We start from the raw sequence: 18,899 nt of genomic DNA on the forward strand, positions 1-18,899 counted from the left end.
GGCAGGCAATTCCTGAGCTCTTGGCTCGTCTCCAATTTCGCCTGGGACCCTTCTCCTGAGCTCCGGGCCTACCTCCATGGCCCATCCACTTGGCTCAGCTTCAGTGCTGAGCCTCTCCTCCACTTACAGTGGAGGGAAAGAAAAGCCCCCTCCTACAGCTTCACTGCAGAAAAGGAGGGGGAAAGCTGCAAAGCCTGCTTCTCTTCTCTTGTCTCAGGTGCTGTGAATCTCTTCCTTCACAGCACACACTCCAAATGCTGACTCTAACTCTAGCTAAAGGCTGAGTTGGGGGGTTGCAGGGCTCCCCTCTCCCCGCCCCGGAGGGGAAGAGAGGGAGCCCAGCCACCCCCTGGCCTTGTCCACCTACGCGCAGCAGACACCAACAGCAAAACAACCAAGACTGCACTGCCAACAGCTTCCGGTGCTGTGATATCTGATTTTGAGCAGAAGCGAACAACGTGAATGGTGACTGGCTCTCCAGGGAACACTGCCCTGGCACCCAATCACCTCTGAGCCTCCCAGCCTCTCGGGGGGGCCAATCTCAACCTATGACACTATGATTCTGCAATTCTATGATATTAAGGGTCTTTTCCAACATAAATGATTCTATGATACTATGAATGAGATCTGTACAAGTTTTTGTCATAATCTAGCAAACTCTTGCATCAGAGAAGTCCAGGCTGGTGTCTGGCAGTGAGTTAACATAACTCCAGTTTAGGGTGTTTGTATCTCTTTCTGATGCTTCTTTTCATTCATGGGCTGGGGAGGAGAAATCTTATTAGAGCTGAAGTTACAGGGAATGACACAAAGCATCTTAAAGACTGTAGTTGGTGAGCACCTTTTGAACAAGACTCTTTCTCTGGGGCCACTATTTGCAAGGTATCACATTTGGATAAGCAAATATCCAGGACAGATGATAGACCTCTGGCTGAATTATGACCTTTGACTAGAGAAGGCCATTAATTCATGGAGAGAGCTAAGGACTTTTATTAAAACGAATGCCTGGTAAGCTTCATGTCTGAGCTGAAGGAGCCAAAATCACATTTTTCTTTTGAGGATGAAATTCATATATCTATAACCTGGCTATATCTTCCTCTCCTGTTTGCTGTTCTGATTAATTTTTATTTGTACATTGAAATCAGATTGAATTCTGCATACTTTATTCTAATCTTATCTGCATAAGACGAGGTTTCGTTCCAGTGAATTGTCAAAGAGTCCTGTGTTGGATCAAGTACATTGGCAATCTTTCTGCATGTTGAATAGGACAAATCAGGCACTTACCATTTCTCATATGAGTAACTATATAAAAAAATTTTTAAAAAATTTTTTCTGTGGAAAGTGGATGAACAGTGAATTTCTGTGGCAGAGGCACTGCCAGCAGTAGAGTCAGAAGGTACTGCTTTTTGTCTACTGTTCTAAAAGAGCGGAGCTCCATAAGAAGCATTTATGCTCATAGATGCAGAGGACAGACAGTACTTGCTTATTGCAGTAAATGTCTCAAATAACCAGAAGAAGTTACAAATAAATTTGTTCAGTGAATTCATCTAAAATTACAAATGAAAACTAACTCAGTATGTTAGAGCTGATGTCAGCTTCTTTTATTTTTTTATTTTTTTTTAAAGTGTTATGTTCCTTATTTTGCAACTGGAGAGTAAGTGACATGGGCATTTAGAAAATATTTCTGAAAGGAAGCAAGTGGTCATTTTTAAACATACTAATAATTGTTACATTTTGTAAAAACAAATTATGATTCTTGTTCTCAGCAGAGAACATTAAGAAAGTGCTAAGACATGTTGCTTGATTTTGTAAACCCCATATTAAATTTAAAAAATGAGAAGCATAAGGGAACATGGAAATAAATAAGGACATAACAAGGAAGAGGACACAGAACAAGTGCTGTGTGAGAAAAGTGGGCCAACAAGTTGCTGGGAGAGAAAAAATAAGACATTTGCCACATATGAATCCTGGCGGAGGGAAAGAAAGGACGTGTGGCATGAAGCAATTGTCAGAATCTAAAGTCAGATGAGTAGGAAGATATGTGACAGAACAGAAAGAAATTGAAGGGTTAAATGGTGCATCTCTGAGAGGGTAGCCTCATGACAGAGGACTGAACTAGGAAGAAGAGAATACTTAGAATCACAGAATTTTAAGGGCTTGGTGGGGACCTTAAAGATATCTGGTCGCAACTCCTCCTGTCATGGGCAGGGACACCTCCCACTAGACCACATTGTTCAAGGTCTTATCCAACCTGGCCTTGAACACTGCCAGGTCTGGGGCATCCACAACCTCACTGGGCAACCTGTCCCAGTGTCTAACCACTCTCACAGTAAAAAATCTCTTCTTAATATCTAACCTAAATTTCCCCAATTGTTACCATGACTCCTTGTCCTATCACTACAGTTCCTGATGAAGAGTCCCTCTCTAACTTCCCTGTAGGTCCCCTTCAGATACTGAAAGGTTGCTATGAGGTCTCCACACAACCTTCTCTTCTCCAGGATGAGAAAAGACCCAACTTTCTCAGTCTATCTTTGTAGGGTAGGTACTCCAATCCACTTATCAGCTTCATGGCCCTCTTCTGGATTTGATCCCACAGTTCCGTGCCCCTATTATACTGGGGACACCAGAACTGTACACAGTATTCCAGGTGGGGTCTCACAAGAACACCTCCCTTGACCTGCTGGCCATGCCTGCAGCCCAGGATTTCATTGGCTTTCTGGGCTGCGAGCACATACTGCTGGCTTGTGTTGAGTTCTTTATCAACCATCACTCCCAAGTCTTTCTCCACAAGGCTGCTCTCAATCACTTCTCCACCCAACCTGTAGGTGTGTCTGGGATTTCCACAACCCGCATGTAGGATCTTGCACTTGGCCTTGTTGAACTTCATGAGTTGTCCCACCTCTCAAGCCTGTCAAGGTCCCCCTGGATGGCATCCCTTCCCTCCAGCGTGTCAACTACACCACACAGCTTGGTGTCATCAGCAAATTTGCTGATGGTGCACTCGATTCCACAGTCCACGTCACTGACAAAGACATTGATAAGGATTGGCCTCAGTACTGACTCCTGAGAGACACCACTTATCACTGGTCTCCACACGAACAATGAGTCATTGACCACAACTTTTGTATGCTGCGATCCAGTCAATTCTTTACCCATAGAATTGTCAATCCATCCATATCTCTCCAATTTGGAGACAAGGTTGATGTGCAGGACAGTGTCAAAAAAAAAAGTGTACTTATGGCACAATATGGTCCTGATGTAACAGGAACGGTTACATTATTGACTAACAATCTTCATATTTCATCTTTATTTTGCTTTATTGTTTTATTTTGTCTTTATTCTTTGTGTGTGTGTTTTAAAACCTCATTTATACACTTAATAAAACAGATTTCATTTTTTAAATGAAACATAAACATATGTTTTCTAAAGCAAAAATTCAGGAGTGATGTTGATCTGTAGCAGTGTTTTGTCATAAATCTCGTTCTTCATGTTTTCATTTATCCCTTCTTTGGGATGCTCTTTGTTAATCTTTAATTTCTGTCTTTTGCCTTCTGCATTTGCCCATCCCACTGGGAGAATCCAGAGAAGTTTGGAGAAACACCAGTTTTTTCTCTTCCCCTTTTCCCTGAATTTACAGTTTAATGAAGCACAGATGCAGTCTCTTTTATAAAGTATAAGTTTCTAACACAAAATCAAAGACTAAATAAGGAAAACATCTAGTAAGTGGGGAAACTATGTAATTGTGTGACCGTTGCTCTGACAGAAAGTTCTGCTTTTGAAAAGCGTTCCTCTGCAATTGCCTCTCATCTGGTCCCCCTTGTGCTCTTTAAGTACCTACAAAGGAAAATAATCAGAATATAACTCTGAGTTAGTAACTGTCATAACTCAGGTCTTAGAGAACTCTGTTCCTACTGTGACCAGAAATAGTTATAATAGAAATCCTCTGACTTGAGAGAATCCACAAGGAATTAGAGAGTGGTCATTCCCTCAGAAAACAACAAAAAAAGTAATTAAAAAAAGCATTTAACTCCTGTATGTGCTTTTGAAACTACTAGATATCCCTCATGAAGGATATATTCAAGTTAATCCACCAATATTGAACTGACACAATGATGTGAGGTTAAATCCTGAACCTTCAAATTAAAGCAAACTGTGAAGTGACAACCATCGAGATAAGAAGAAATCCCAAGGTTCAGACCACGTCAGGATCCTGTTTTTTTGGCAAAGAAAAAGGGCAGCAGAAGCAGTAACTCTTTGTACTAAACTGAGAATAACACAATTACTTCCCTTACAAATAAATATAATGCATTCAATATATTCCATGATCCATAGCTACAAAGAATAATTTGCTCATTTAGTGACTCAGTATGGATACCAAAATAGAAACTGCATTTGTTGTGATTTCAAAGAGAACTTTATCAAGATCATATTTTGTGAGATGCAAAATCACACATCGAGGTCAAAACATATCTCATTGGTATGTCCTCCTGGATTTTTAAGATTCAGTATTGAGTTACTGAGTTAACAACTGAAAACAACACTTTAGCTGAAACAGAAGTAGAAAAAAGTTTATTTGTCTCCAACAATCTTGGTATTCCTGCTTCTTCTTTAGGCTGACATATACATGCACAGACTTACCTTCTTAAAGATTTAAAACTGGTTGCTAACAGTAATAAAATATTGCAATAATCCTTATTTAGTTGAAAGGTAGTCATATTTTTGTAGGAATAATTTTGACTTTGGCTAAAGAAACAGTTATAAAAAATGCTGAAATCTAGGGAGGATTAATCTCTATTAAAGGTTGCTGAGACGAGAAAAGTCTGCCTGAAGTAGTCAGAGAAAAAGTGTGGAAAATTTAAAGAAGGAGCTGGGAAAAAGAGTTTTGATGGATATTTCATTCACTGAAAACCACAAATATATTTTCAATCAGAAGTACTTGAGAATTTGTAGACACGGAATAATTTTGGTTGAAAGTTTGTTACAATTTTTAATTATTATATTTTTGTAAAAGCCGCATATTTTATTTCAAACTTCTCTGAATGAAATATTTTACTGTCTTTCTTTAATGAGACATTTTGTTTTGACACATGCTTGTAAAATTTTGAAGCTAAAAACATATAGTAAAAGTTCTTCTGTTTCTTTCTCAGAAAGGGGATTTACTTTAAGGAGAAGAAAACTTCTTTTCTATTTTCAGCTGCTTCAGATTTACTTTGAATTATTTTGTCTGGTTTGACAAGGGAAGTGAAAAGTTGGTTTTTCACACCGTTCAGTCTCTGAGAGGTCAGGAGATATTGTACTTGGTATAGAATATCATTACAAGGAATAAAGTAAGAAAAGAAAAAGATTGTAATAGAAGTACACCAGCTACTTTTGTCACATGATGTGTGACTTGATTAAATCTACTTCTTTGACTGATAGTATTTTGTATGCTGGTTTACGCTGTGAGTGATCACATACTTTCCTTACATAAAACTGTTATGTCATGTGAAATGTGCACACTATAAAAAAAATCTTATAATGAAATCTGCCAAGACTGATTGAAAAAGTAAAAGTTCAAAATGGAGTTCAAAAAGTAATTCTGACCAGGATGTCCTATTTTGCTGGTTTGACTACTCTGATTGAAACCGTCTGCGAAGAAACAGCCCTTGTGTGATAGGCCCAGACACAAATTAATAAGACAACACTGTGTTGACCTACTAAGCAAAAAGTACAACAGCCCAATAACTACAAACAGACATAGTTATTTTACTGCTTTGTTAAAAACTCCCCTTCTCCCACCCAAATTTTATTTCAGTGGCTTCTTTTGGTTCTGTGTAAATTCCCCTGTGAAAATGTACACTTCCCCAGACAATACCACCTGTGAAAGATTTAAGCCTTTAGTCCTGAGGATATATTTTTGTGGTGGGGGAAAACCGTTTTCCCCCTGCAGTTATAAAATAGTAAAACCCCAGAGGGTGGTGACCCTTGAAGTTTTGAGGTTTTACTCAATGAGCATTTCTGCAAAATATAAACATATCACAAGCAGAACGGAAGAGAAGGCTGTTGTAGTTTGGTGTTAGAAGAGGTAGCCATGTTGTAGGAGCCACGAGGAAAAACAGCAGCAGCCCCACTGGGGGCTGGGCCCCCCCAGCCCCCAGCGAGGGGCTGCAGGGACTTGGAACAGCATAAAGCTGGGCTAAGTGCCTGTAGCTGAAAGCTAAAGCAGTTTTCTCCACCGTGAGTGAGTAGAGACAGAGCAGAAGCAGAAGCAGCGTCCAGACATGGTGGCAGAGAACCAGAAGAGATAAGACCACGCAGCAACAACAGGTGGGCAGGAACACAGAGAGAACTCCTGGAAGGAGAGGGAGAAAGAGAACGAGAGCCAGTAGCAGCAGAGAGAGAGAGGAAGTTGGGGAAAGAACTGAAATAAAACCCCATACCCCTCTGAGACCTCCTAGAAAGGAGGAAGATGATGGACTCTTACTTGAAAGAGTCTTAAAGTGATACAGCACTTGCAGAAAGGAGCTGAAAAGCTTCGAGAAGGAATGTGAAGGGGGTGACCTTGGCCCCCCCCCACTGCTTGAGACAGAGCACAGAGCTCTGTAGGGAACTTGAATCCCCTGAAGATAGGGACCGTCACGAAGACCACTGAGCTTCATGATATGACGTGGTGATAGCGCCCTTGTCCTATGGAAGAAGGCCCTCACTTGGAAACGAGTGGCCAAGGGGGTTTGGATACCCCCTCATGAGTACTGGCAGAGATCCAGCCACAGCTGCTTCATGCATGAGAAGAAGAGAGCCTGCTGCCTTAGAGACATTGCTGCTCTGAAAGTGGAAAAGGGATCTTTCCTTCTTCCCTCCTGGACTTTTATTTGGAGGGGAGAAGAGATTTGATCCATTGTAAATACTATTCTGTCATGGTAGAGATAATTAAGATTGTATATAATGTATTGTAGTATTTATTTGTACAGTCATTGTAATATATTCCCTTTCCCCCATTTGAGTCTTGTGTGGTGTCTGGAAAAAACCATCTCACACTGAGTTGAGATTTGGGAGGGGGCTTGGACTAGGGAACTGGATTTTGGGGCTCTCAAACCATGACATTTCTCCTAGTAGTTCACCAAAATTAGCGTTTTTTTCTGTTTTGTTTTTTTAACAGCTTAGTAGTTATATTACATAAACCAAACTGAATGCAAGGGTGCTTGATCCCAAGGGTCAGAACTTAAAAGATTTCCATTGGAGACCTCTGATCACTATTTTCTGCATCAGAATTATGTCATGTAACAAGTCAGGGTTATTACACTGATCCTGTAACTTAAATAAAATTACCAAGCTAAAGGTAAGGACTCTATACCCTCCAGGAGGAAGTGAAATACAATTTTTTTGTGACTAACACAAAATTGTTTGTAGCATCAGAGTAGTAGTTAAGCTGTTCCTAGTGTGCCAATGACAGAAGAATCCAATATTACCTTTGTCTCTGCATGAGGTGTTACAAGCCTCATGCAGAGACATGGTGACATGGACACTCCGGGACTCTGCACATCACGTGTTTGACAATTTATTTCACTGAACTTGAACAATGTTTTTTCATTATCCCCCTATTCTACTGAAGTTTTATATAGCACTGCCTAATCTGTCTCCTAATGATATTTACAGCAGACAAGGTATATCTCAAATGCCTTTTTCTAAGATAGTCGATCACCTGGATAGTATCAATCTTTTTTAATAGAAATTATAAGAGAGTGCATAATTCAAGAATAAAAATAATTCCTTTTCAATATTTTTTCAGTTTGACGGTTGCTATAAATACCAGAAGTATTTTCATTTCAACTAAAGAAGATTTCAGATAATGAACACTAGATACTACATGTTGGAATATGTTTTGGTACACAAATTGAAGATTCTGTTACTGCTGTCATTGCTGCAGAAGAGAGATCTAATTCATTTGTTGCACTCATCCATGATATTGCTGATATTAATTCAAATCCTTTCCCTGGCTTGGAAGACAGATTTAGAACCTGGACCTGCAATATTTTAAGACACAGTCTGTCTATGAACCGAAAACCCACGTTTAGACTCTCATGGTGAAGATGTCTTACTTGTTGTTACATAAGAACTAGTTGGGCTAGAAAAAGTGTGGTGGTGACTCCGTTTGCAGTGGTCATGCAGAGACCCAACGCTGAAATATCTTCCCAAGTGGAGCAGCAGAATGGCTTGAAGCAGATGCTTCAACATCTTTGATACCCTTTTGTCTAAGTGGAGAACTAAAGCCTTATCTTTTTTAAACTGCCTAACACCAGGAAACAGTTTATTTCTAAGAACATGGTCAGGTTGCAAGGTTAAATGTGTACCTTTGTGAGGAAGATGGAGATTAAAAATGCCTTTCTTTGCATTTCTTATCTCCTTGTTTAGTCCAGGAATTTCAGTATTGTGGTCAAGTTTCAGCATTCCAGTTTTGACTGGCTGATGCTGTGATGCAAATCCTAGAGCCAACTTGACAACTGAATCTCACTGACAGATCTTTCACTGAAATAAATTTTTTACAAGCTTCAGTGAGTGATAAGCATAGCAGAGCTCTCAATAGCACCTACCCATTCATCCAACTCTTTATATCACTTGTGACTGAAAACTTTTCCAGTCAATGAGTACTGTGAAATACCAGTGGTTTAAATGTACAGCTGACAAGTCTTACCTTGAGCTTCTGTGGGTTTTCAGCACAGGATCATAGGATCATAGGATAATCCAAGTTGGAAGGCTTGAAATTAACTGCAAACTTAAATTCTTCGCTGAATGCAAGCCATGTACCTGTTGGTCTAAAGACTCTTCTGTGGTACCAAGTGACTCATAAACATGTATGAAATATTTCGTCTTCCCACATGACCATCATGTTACAGAGATGAAAAGCAAAGTCTGGAGAATTTATGAGAATGGCTCAAGTAATGCAGGAAACCATAACTAGAATGCAGTTTCTGACTTTTTATGATATTTACTCTTGACTCTGCTTTTGTTGTGGTGTTATCCATCCCCATGGGAATGAGAACATGGATTTACTGACCATCAAACACACCAAATGCTTTTTTGATTATGTAATACTCTTAAGAATATTTTTTTCTAGTTTAGGTTAAAGAATCGCAAATTAAGGGATGTTCTAAGAGTTGTTTGCTTTTAATTTCATGGAGGAACATACACTTTCTTAATTGTTATACAGGTAAATGTAATCAAAGAGGACAAAATTAAGTTCAAACAAATAAGAATATTCTAGTTGTTGAAGTGTGGGGAGACCTTTTATCTTGGTAAAATGTGTTTATCTTTGAAGACAGTGTGACCAACAAAGCCAGACTAAATTATATCTTAAGTTCAAATGCTGGCATAACATTTTTCATGCCACAAATAAGCATCAGGTATGCACTATATGACAGTTGAAATATGGGGGATACTTCCAGCAGTCTGGTATTTCTACTTCTGGTAATAGGTTGACATTAACCAAGAGAGGAAAATACACCTTCCTGTAACTCCCAGGCTCTCTCATCTAAATTTTAATTTGGCCCAAGTCCAGGACTTAGTTTATGACCTCTGATGAGCTCACAGTACAAAGTAGAAACCCCACAAATTTCATACATGTAGTCTTACCCATTCCCTGCTATTATATTACTTCTCACAGTTTCTGTAACTTTCCATGCTTGTATTATCATTGCATAATTTATTGGCAAAGTATTTTAATAACTTTTTTAATTAACAATTAATTGATATTGGAAACTTGTGGTCTGGGGACATTTATACATGGACATTTTAGTTTTAATAACTATGGAAAAATAACAGTGTGTAAGTTGAACTCCTTTTTGTGGCATATTTTGTAGAGGATTTTCCTTTCAAGTCTCATCAACTGCCAGTCAAAAAGTATTTCATAACAATAATAAAATGTAAGTGGAGAATATCTGATGACAGGAACATTATTTTCCCAAGCTGTGTCTTAACATTATCACCTAAGGTGGGTACAGTAAGATTTTTTACACCTTTTTTCATTTGCATGGCAAACTCTATTTTTTTGATTCCTTTTTATTATTAAAGTAAGATTATGGTTTAATTTAATCCAAAGCACTATGTTTTATAAATTTCCTGAGAGAGCTATTAATCTGCAGGAGTAGAGTTTATCTGAATTAGCTGAGGGGCACACTCTAAATCAACATTTTTCGATGGTGAGGTGGTAGCATCTCTGGGGAGAGTTAGGTCTTGTAATAGAGATTCAAGAAGGATGTAGGAAAATGAAAAAAGTTTTTCTTTCTTATTAGATATTTTTCTTCGGGGACCTGCTAAATGCTGAACCATTTATTGAATATCCTGTAAGCATTTTGGGTTTGCTTCCCACATGCAAAAGAACAGTTGGCTAGCTGTTGTGTGCTTCCTGGGGTGAGCAAACAGCAGGCTTGGTTGTTGGGGGAATTACTCTTTCAGTTCTTGAGTGGGATGTCTGTCTCCTCTACTTTGCATGGTGGAGGGAGATCTGGAGGTGAGAGCAGGACAGTAACAAGGCCTGAGAACAGGCAGGGGCTTTGGGATTTTAATAGTACCTTGGAGACAGCCCTGTGCTGTGATCACTCAAGCTGGACATGAGTCTCATTCACTACACCAGAGATGAGGATCATTTTCATTCTATGCTCTCTCCATCTGCTGGCATAGATAAGAACTGTAAAGATGGTTCAAAAAATTGGAAGATTCCACTTCAATACCATCTTAGTTCCCGCTTGTCTCCTCTCTGACATACAATCCAGCATTTAGCAGGTTCTTTTTCTCACTTCTGTGACAGTGGAAAATTCTTTGGACATGGCCCATACATACCATTTGCCTGTAAAGTTTCCAAGAACCTTAAAATCTATTTGAGAATAAATTCATATTATTTCTTTCAATGATGTTACTGAGCAAATATCCCTTTGAATGTTGTAGTTATTGGACTAACCATATGTGGGAGCACCACTTAAATAAGCATACCCACAACTCCTTGAGTGGAATTGGTAAGGCAGCTTTATTGTAGGGTGAGCAGTAAAAAGGGTACAACTGAACAGGTCAAGGGTAGGCAAGAAAGAAGCTCTAACACAACATGGCTCCTGCCTTATATAATGTGGGGTAGGGAAGGTGCCAGAACAAAAGATGGAGTTAAGGCGGAGCATGAAAATTATGACCACAAAAGGGAAATAGGGGTTGAACATAACCATATATGGAGAGCTGGTGCAATGCACCAAATAATAACCAATAGGAAAGCAGGGTTTACATATTTGAGAAATAATACATAATACTCAAAGAAATGAATAAAGCATAGAATTTACAATTTCCCAACCAATTACAGGCTGCAACACTCATATACTAGGCCTTGGTAGGTTCCTCACAGGCTTCCCAAATAAACAGAGCTTGGGTTTTGTTTGGTGACTTGGATGACTTACAAGAATCTTTTTTGAATTTTAAGGACTGAATTTTCTGTTTTCCATAGGAATGTGGTTTGTATCTATTCTGCAAGCCCCTCTGCATCCTCCATGTCACCATCTTCCAAACAAAAAAATCAAAATCTCTAGGTGCATATATTTCCCTGAATATTAGTTTAGATAAATTAGCTTCCTAACTTATGTGGTACAAGGAAGTTTTATTATCAGTTGTTCTACTGTCACAAATTTAAAAAGGAGTCATCTGGCTATGGTAGTGTCCAAGAAATTATTACATTTTATGCTGAAAATATTTATTTTTTTAATGACTTCTGGATTATTGACTGGATAAGACAGTGGATTGTGGGGTGAAATCACAGCCCCACAACTGAAGTTTGAGGGTTTTGGAATGTTATAAAGTGTTGGGCTGTTTTCCATGGGAGCAGTGGAGCTAATTAGATAGTTCTCATGGACACAGCCTTGAGCTGTGTGGCTAAAGCGCAGGTGTGGCATTCCTCGGTGTTTTTGTGGGAATGTGTTTGTGTTGTGTGTGTGGGAAAGTAGAAGTGGGAGAACTTAATAAAAAGCTGCCTGCTGTGCTGAGCGGGCAGACATCTCTCTGGCTCTTCATCCTAGTGTGTGTCTCTTCATCCTAGTGTGCGTGTGTCGCGTGTCTTTCTTCCCCCACAGGACCAAGGCCTCTGACAGGTACCCTATGAGAGTGGAGGTTAGAGAATACTTTACACTGTGAGCAAACAGTGAAAGTAAAGGGTCTATACTCTTGACATTCCCAAACTAGAGGCAAACAAGGACAGAAGTAGCTCATTTAGGCCCTGGTAGCAGCATACTTAACAATGGAAGGGGAAAAATGGATGTATCACTGTAATTAAAATAGATTAAACAGACATGGAATTTATTAGTCATGGAAAAATCCCAGCTTCCAGCTCTTGAGGAGACAGTTTCTGGAAGGCTATTTTTGTGATATGATTGACTTTAAAATGAAATCCACAATGCTTTGAAATTATCTGAGGCAAGACCAGGACATGCATTCAAACTATCACAGATCAACATTGGGAATAGGAACAATTTGTAAATAGCACTTTCAACATTTTCTGAAGTACACTGCTACTTGGGAGTTACTGGGTTTTCTTTCCTTTCTACAGACTAAGAAAACAGGCAGTACTCTGCTTTCCCTTGCACCTGACATGGGAGTAGCAGGAATGCACAGAAAGGTTGGATAAGGTGTAAAGCAAGTAAATGGAATAGGTCAGATGAAGCCAGAAAAGTTCAAGAAGTTTAAAATTGCAATTATAGCTGATCAAGACAAGCACAGATCTACCATATTACCTATGATGTGATGTGAGCTTGGTGACCATGCAGCTAACACTCTCCCTGCCACATAGTCAGAGATGCACCTGCTCTTACCCCATCTCTTAAGTCAGATTGTTCTCTTCAAGTCAACTTCTCCATCTGTCATACTACACGTTTACTTGTGACTTTGAGAAGTAGTGGAAGATTTGATCTTAGTAAATTTTTCCACTGGGAAATGTTTATCTCTTTTATGGCTATAAGTGTATTCAATTAGGAATAATAATGATAATGCTTGTGCATGAAAAGCTTAACTTTTCTTGAATTAGAGAGTCTCATGCTCATCAGAGCTTTGGGAAATTGTATAACCTGCTGTATTTGTGGTGCTTCATAAACAGTTTATGGTCACTGATTACATGACGCAAGGAAACAGTTGCATTTTATAAACAGTTCTAACAATTTTGAAGGGAGTAAAATACTTTAAGCACTACAATGACAATATAAACCATTATAAATCCAAGACAATGCACTAAATTAATATCATATTGAGTGAAACAGAAGAGGCCTGATTCTGAATTATTTCTGATTCTGAATTATTTCAATATTTCACTAGTTTAAGTCTCTTGACCTAAGAAAATTGGATGAGATCACTACATAAGCAAAATATGCTCAAAGCTGAATGATATTTTGCTTATGTGGTGGGAAAGACTGGGGGAGATGAAGCCCTTCAAGAAGCTGATACTTTTTTTCAGGTATCTTAGGACAAGCAGCAAAGTATAAAAGCAGAGATGTTTATTAGAATGTTTCCAATCTTAAGTTGCAGGGTCCTACCAAAAGGTTTTGAAACTGTCAGCACAGCCTTTTGTAAGTTTGTTATTTGTCTATGAACTGGTCATGTGTTTTAGATTTGTTAGAGGAAGTTTTCTAATGTACACTTTCAGTTTTTCTCTACTGTAAACAACTCTTAAATACAGAAAGTTGTATTAAGAGCCAAGTTGGACTTTCACTGGTCACCAAGGTCAACTGCAGAACCAAGTCTGACCTTCAATCTCTGACTCCAATTAGTCACAGAACTAATTTATTTTTCATTTTCCAGGCCATTTGTCTTCTTGGAAACCACAGTGACTTACATGATTCCAAGAGTTACACTTGGAAAAAATTATTGTAGTGTGTTCATCTGTATTTAGTTTTAACACGTGTTCATATTAGTGATTTATACATCACAAAAGGTGCTAGTTTATTTGAATCAGAAGATTTCGTGGCTACATTAGTGTTTGTGTCTGGAATATGTTCTTCTCAGTATGAATGCGGCTTGATTTTGATCTTTTTATGTTTTCCTAAGCATAGGTACATAGATGTACTGGAGCACACATCAGGTAGTCAGGTTTTAGCTATTTGGTTAAATTTTCTCCTGCTTTGTATTGTGAACAACACTGCAGAACTTCTTCAAGAATTCAGTTTCTATGAATTTGCACTAAAGTTAAGTGCAGCTGGCTGTTCAGTGAATACAAGTTTTCTTTCTGTGTATTGGAGATACAATAGCTGTATGATTTCCAGAATTTAGCAAATCATACACTGTGGTATATCAGCACTATTTTTTCATCAGTGAAGAAGAATTACGTTTCCTTTGTGGTGCAGTACTGCAGTGTTCATTGCCAAGAACAATAACTAGAATTAAGCATATCATTATATAGGGTAAATAATAATCTTAATTCCCTTTCTCACTCCTTGTGTCCTAGATAATATAGAAAATATATACATACATACATACATAAAATGGAAAAGTCAAGATTAGCAGTGTAAGTTTAGACAATGATAACCAAGAAGAATAAAATCCTCAGAAAGAGATACTTGTTAGAGTGTTCTTGGTAGCACTCAGATTTCAGAATGTCCCAGAGACAGATACCTTGCATCCATAATGTTTCTTCTAGGTAGCGTGTACGCAGCCTGAGGACCAAGCAGACTGATTTCTGTCCTGTATTGTATTCCATAGGATGGAAAACCAGATAAACATGTCAGAGGGAATCACAGCATTTTCATGTAGTCTAGACACAGCCTCACTCTTCTGCTGAAAACACCTTTGCCACTATAACCTATTCTTAGGTTAAGCTACTGACTACCATGTCGCAAGAAAGGACCAGTTTGGGAAACATGCCTTTCTGTGAAAACACTCTGTCCTTGAGACCTTCCTACAGTTATGGTGTCCTGGACTTTACGCAGGTCAAATTTGCAGGCGCACAGTTTCACCATTCCTAATCACAAATCCATTGCTCTGATGTGAAAGCACATGCAGTGCACACTGTGCTTTTCATAAATCTATGAAAAAAATATGATTTAAACAAGTATCTTCTTGAATGGTAGCAATTCATATATTAATTCTATTTGTGTCAAGCTATTTAAAATTTGGGGTTTTTCCATTTCTAGAGCTAATCTTGGAACACAGTGTCCAGGGAGACAGACAGCGGAAGAATTTTGAGGTTGATTTCTAAAAGCCTCCCAATTTCCCTATTGGTAGCGACTGTGGGATTTTTTTGGAAGCCGTACGGAATGCGCTTTTTACTGTTTTCCAGTGAAACATCCAGTATGGGCATTCTCAGAGCACTCTCATACTGTCTAGGTTAGCAGCCAATCCTTCTTACACTTTGATATTTTAAGCTCACTAGAGTTTCAGTTGGTAGCTGCCAATGACATATCACTTAGAGTCGCTTTAGCAATCACTGTAGGAAAAATGTTGCACTGCTTATGTTTTCTTTAGAAAAAGGAAAGAAAAAAAGTTAAGTGTATGCAGTAGTGAGTCAGTGGGAAGACGCAACCTTGGAGTTTTTCAAATAAGCAGTGGAAACAGGCTAATTCTAAGCTGTCAGTGGATAATATGTATGATTTAATGCTTTAGACATTCTGCAGAAAGCGATGGCTCAGGATCTCATTGGTGATCCAGCTTCTTTAAAGGCCCCCTTGAGAGACTCATTTCCCATCATGCAAACACCGTTTTAGTCTGATGTAAAGATGTCTTTGAGGATCCTCTTGCAAATACTCCTGTGAGAGGCATGCTAGGATGGAGTTGAGACCCAGGAGCCTACTGTGGTACAACTGGACTTTCCAGCACTGGAGAGTTTGGGAGAATCTGAGGCTGATAAGGAAATTCATGTATATGCCTGATAGAATTGGCTTGAGGTGCAAACAAAAGGTAATATCACAAGAGGTCTTGAGTCAGAGTAGGTCTGGAGGACCTTGCTCATCTCAATTTCATCCTTGCAAACCTTGCTATAGGTCTATCCATGCAATGTATATGCATATGACACGTATCCATCTACATCTATTGAGAATAAATCTCAGTTCACGTGACTAACAACCCTACAGCTAATATGTGAATTCTATTGGAAGTGTAATTAAGCAGGAAAATGTGTAAGTAGATGCTATAAGAACCCAAAACTTTAGAGAATATTTTCATAGACAATGAGAAGAAAAAATAATGAGATGCTGTTAGCCTCATTGTCTCCAAGGGGAAGTTTTGGGGGAAAAAAAAAATCTCACAGGTGGCTCAAGGATGCTTAAAATTCCTGATTCATTGTGCTAAACCACTGACAATTTATATTAAAATCAGTGTGAGAAAATGCAATGTCATACAGGTTTCCTTTTCAAAGTAGAACCACACCTGAGCACTGCATTATGGACTAAAGACTAGATAGAAGGTTTGGAACATTTTTTTTTTTTATCTGTAATACAGCATAGAAATTTATGGAAATGAACTTCTGGATTAAGAGAATAAGATCATTGTCAATGATTTTTTCCCCGAGAATATATTCCTAATTCCAGATTTAAAGGTTTCTGCCTTCAGATCTGCATTTGTGAAACAGATATTCAAAGCACCACATTCCTTATTTCTAATGATTTTGACATATGTCCCTTCACTCCATAAATACCTGCATCTGTAAGTTCATTGTATAAGGTGTGAAGACTGCTTTCTTTGCTTTAAGTTTCCCTCAGAACTGTTTTTTGTTTACCTTTTCTATTGCTACCATCATTAGCACACATTGTAAGGGGAGTGGAATTGAGGATATAAAGAGGAGATACCTCTGGCTGATTCCTAAAGACACTGAGCCCCTCTTTTGTCAAGAATATAGAGGGAAATGCAGGGTTTTTTCAGGTTTCATAAAAAACCAACTCACTCATTTTATGTCATTTTCTAGATTGCTGAATATTTTCAGTCATTTCCCACACAGTTACGGCAGCCAATCAATGTAAAGTAAAAGTAAAATAGTAAAGAGAAAAAAAGAATGGGCAATAAAGAAACCATAAAGAAAAGTGCAAATCAAAGTGCAGAACAGAGAAAAAAAATCCAAAACAACAGGAGAAAAATAAAAAAACAGTACAAGGAATAAGAAGAAGATGGAAAGAATAAGAAGCTGGTGGGGAGAAGGTTTTTCAGAACAAGAAATATGTGGAGAGAGAGAACGTGTATAGAATTTGGAAATGCGTACTAGGCCAACATACAGCTTTGGCTAAACAACCAGAGAGCCTGAGGCCTGACTCAGTGTTGGATTCATATACCTCCCATATTACTCAAAACTGAGAGTCTGAATTTACTAGCTCAATCTGCATTTAATATTTAAGTTATTGAGACAGCAACAATGAATTCTCTTATTCTCAAACCAGACACAGGGCTGTGGCACAACTCTGTTCCCACTTAGCAAGGCTATGCAGTCATGGACCCAGTCTCAGTCCACACTGGGATGAGATCAAGTCTCTAAGTTTGGAATGATATTTTAGCTCATCTGTTCCTCAGTTCTGGATCATTTATATCCAGGCTTTAACTTTGTGTTCTGTTCTTTTTTTTTTTTTCTGTCCATTGCTTCTCTGATTATGGGTATTAAGTCTGGGGACTGGGCTGGGTTGTGGTGTATCCAAACTCACTTGCATTGTTGGCAAATCTTTCATCATTTATCTCCCAAAAGAGATGGAAGTATTTGCTTACTACAGTCTTATGACAGGAATCTTACAGAAAATAAACTAATTTTACTTTAGAGTGAAAGCATCGCAAAACCTTGTGCCAGTAGGAAGCAGAGTAGACACCAAAAAATGATGCACAAAAAGGAGAACCTCACCTTGAAGGAGGCTTCAAATCTTACTCTACAACGTATTTTACAATAGTTTGTTGGCCCATTCTTCAGCCACAGAAAAAGTGCATCAGCAGCTGAGCCTTACTGCTTATTCTATGGTGCAGGAAGGGCTGTAACTAAAGCTGTTCTTGTTACAAAACAGTGCACTTACAGTTGAAGGAAACAATAATGCTCAGATTCAGCAGAGTTGCTAACTTAGTTCTTTTATGCAATATATATTTTTTACTCTAAGCTGCTGGAACAGTTCTAAATAGCAGACCTAAGGTAGTGTTTCCATAGACAGCAACTGAGCTTGGGAGAAATATTTAGCAAGAAGGTTCCCCTGAGACATACATGCGGGTTGTTGTTAAACCAGATTTGTTACTTAGAGGGTAAGCTACCAGCTATTCTGTTTTCTGTTAACTCACAGGACTCTTGTTTTCTGAGCAAAAAAGTCTTTATTTGCATTTGCCATTAGTCTCTGAAATAAAACAATTCCAGTTACTTATTACTGTTGTTGCTGCTGGCAAGAAAACTACTTTTACAAGCCGTACAAGTAACTATAATAATAATATCTTCCTGAGACTTGCTGTTCAACACACCTTTACCTTATTTAACAGTGGCGCAATGCCAACTGGGACCACCCATTCTTGGAAATATAAAGGACCAGCACAAATTGGAAAAATGTTGATTGTTGAATCATCATGTGGAATATCCAGTTCCAGTTCCTCAGGGCAACACTTAACAGCAACCCACATAGAATGCCGGGTCACAGAGAGAAGCTCTGAGCCTGTCTGTGGCCCTGATTCAGGAAAACATTTTTATTCAGCAATGGTGCTTAAGTGTATTCTAATGGTTAGCATGTGTTTTAAAGCCTTTTGACTAAGTGTCTAAAGGCTTTTAGACACTTTCATAAGGTCTTGTGGCTAAGCCAGAAGAAATCATCTCTCCTTGAACAAAATTTTGTGAAGATTATGTGACCCTCTGCCAGCCTTTTCCCAATGCTTTAGTACTTTTTCTGACACCTGCAGTGACATGAAAGCTACTACTGTGTGTTTAAGTATGCAGGTATAAAAGTGTTACTTTTGATTTATCCCCCATAGGA

General features: G+C 38.6%; 1 long non-coding RNA gene across 1 annotated transcript; it reads right to left on the reverse strand.

Annotated features, from left to right (window-relative positions):
• Positions 1 to 3,671: 3,671 nt before the first annotated feature.
• On the reverse strand, positions 3,672 to 18,499 carry LOC116780897. The gene is made up of 3 exons (XR_004354698.1): positions 18,403 to 18,499; positions 17,801 to 17,925; positions 3,672 to 3,831 (listed from the first exon to the last, which is right to left on the reverse strand). It is a non-coding gene; the product is annotated as an uncharacterized LOC116780897 (long non-coding RNA).
• Positions 18,500 to 18,899: the final 400 nt, after the last annotated feature.

The sequence above is a fragment of the Chiroxiphia lanceolata genome, chromosome Z, assembly GCF_009829145.1.
Source record: "Chiroxiphia lanceolata isolate bChiLan1 chromosome Z, bChiLan1.pri, whole genome shotgun sequence".
NCBI lineage: Eukaryota > Metazoa > Chordata > Aves > Passeriformes > Pipridae > Chiroxiphia > Chiroxiphia lanceolata.